General features: G+C 52.0%; 1 long non-coding RNA gene across 1 annotated transcript in view; it reads left to right on the top strand.

Moving 5' to 3' along the window:
- Positions 1 to 1,381, top strand: part of LOC106695186 — a 5,518-nt gene extending 4,137 nt beyond the window's left edge. Inside the window, exon 2 of the long non-coding RNA XR_002827210.1 lies at positions 1,260 to 1,381. This is a non-coding gene — a long non-coding RNA (uncharacterized LOC106695186). The remainder of the gene's footprint in view (positions 1 to 1,259) is intronic.
- Positions 1,382 to 2,225: the final 844 nt, after the last annotated feature.

Genomic DNA, 2,225 nt, shown 5'->3' on the forward strand with positions numbered 1-2,225 from the left:
GTTCAGGCACCGGGCATTAATCTCCACCAAGGGGCTGGGTGTTATCCTAGGCACCCCCGCGTCGTTCTGGTAGACACATGGTTGGCGAGGGCCATGCAGCCGGGTTTCGGGGTGGGCAGTCCCCGAGTGGGGCCAATTTGGGCAGACACCTATGCAGCACGGGGGGCGGGGGGAGCAATTGGGGGAAATCAGGCTGGCAGTGGTTGTCAGTTCGGGGGTAAGCAGGCCAGCAGGGGAGGGCAGTTGGGGGCAAATCAGGCCGGGGGTTGGGGGGGCAGTTGGGGATGAGCAGGCCAGCAGGGGGTGTCAGTTGGGGGCGAGCAGGTGTACAGCGGAGGCCAGTAGGGGGCGATCAGGCCAGCAGGGGGGCAATTGGGGGTGAGCAGGCCGGCAAGGGGGGGCAGTTGGAGGCAAGCAGGCCAGCAGGCAGAGTAGTTAGGGGCGATCAGGCAGGCAGGCAGGTGAGCGGTTAGGAGCCAGTGGTCCCGGATTGCGAGAGGGATGTCTGAACCAGCAATTGGACATCCCCCGAGGGGTCCCAGATTGGAGAGGGTGCAGGCCAGGCTGAAGGACAACGCCCCCCCCTAGTGTAAAATAAAATCCAAATTCTTGCCAAGGCCTGCAGACCCCGAATGGTCTGTCCCTAGCTCTCTAACAGTGTCTCATGCTGTCTGAGGCTTCACATTCTTAATTCCCTGTGTCTACAGTAGTGGCTCTCAGCCTGGGGGTGGGGGGGGGGCTCCCAGGGGGCATTTGGCAATGGCCAGAAACACATTTCGGGGGAGGGAGGGCAGTATCCAGTGGGAGAGGCCCCTGCTACAATGGACAGACAGTCCCCACAACAGAATTCTGCGGTCTAAGATGTCAGTAGGGCCGGTGTTGGCCGACAGCACCCTTCCCTGCATCTCCAATGGCGACTCCTTTCCACTGAGAAGAGCCGTCCTGGACTCCCTGTGGACCTCCATCCACTGTCCTTTGATTCCCCTCATACTTAACACAACCTGTGACTGTTTTGCTCATTTGTTTGCTTGCTTGCTTGCCAACTTTCTCACCACGTAGGAAGAAAATCCCTCGAAGGACCTGTCTCTCTTGGTCCCTCTGTCTGTAAAGTCTGATACTGTGGCCCGAATAGGAGTCAGTAGAGTTGTTCAACACCTGAGTTAGCGTCTACGATAAGTCACAGAATGGAAACGTAACCATAAGACCTTCTTTTCTTCTTCTTCTTTTTTCCTGTACAACTGAAATGTACGGTCACCAAGAGAAGAGGGCGGAGACCCCTGGAAAGAGGGTGCCGTGGCTGACTGTCCCTGGAAGGCTGCTGGTCGCTGTCAGAACTCAGATGCCACCCTAACCGGTTTGGCTCAGTGGATAGAGCGTCAGCCTGCAGACTCAAGGGTCCCAGGTTCAATTCCGGTCAAGGGCATGTACCTTGGTTGCAGGCACATCCCCAGTAAGGGGTGCGCAAGAGGCAGCTGATTGATGTTTCTCATGGATGTTTCTAACTCTCTATCCCTCTCCCTTCCTCTCTGTAAAAAAATCAATAAAATATATTTTAAAAAAAACAAAAAACTCAGATGCCCTCTGTGAATACGTCCCAAGTAGCTTTGCACAGTTGGAACCGGAAGTACCATTATGTTATGGCCAAAGTAACTGTCATCTGTGAAATGATAAGAATCGTTCAGAAGGGGAAAAAAAGTAAGGGAGAAAAGCACCCAAAAATGAAATAAAACTACAATTTTATTTATCTATCTATCTATCTATCTATCTAGTTAGTTAGCTAATCCTCACCCGAAGATATTTTTCCATTGATTTTAGGGAAAGACGGAGAGAAACATCGATGTGAGAGAAACACATCGATTGGTTGCCTCCTGCACGAGACCTGACCAGGGCCCGGGCCGGGTAGGAACCTGCAACCGAGGTAGGTGCCCTTGACCAGAATCGAACCTGGAACCCTTGGGTCCACAGGCCGATGCTCTACCCACTGAGTCAAACCGGCTAGGGCAGGTTATAATCTTTTTTATTAAGTAATCTCTTAGGAAGTTAGAAAACCTAATTATTTATTATGTAGACTTCTGATAAAGCTGGTGAGAATGTATTTGGCACTGTGGCTAATATACATGTCATTTCCTTCAATTGAGAAAAGACGTGTGGTGGACATGTATTGCTTTGTCCTCTGCTTTCAGTCATAGAGCCAGATCACTTAACCACAGTGTGGGCATAGCGCC

This window comes from Myotis lucifugus, unplaced genomic scaffold (genome assembly GCF_000147115.1).
Source record: "Myotis lucifugus unplaced genomic scaffold, Myoluc2.0 scaffold_929, whole genome shotgun sequence".
NCBI lineage: Eukaryota > Metazoa > Chordata > Mammalia > Chiroptera > Vespertilionidae > Myotis > Myotis lucifugus.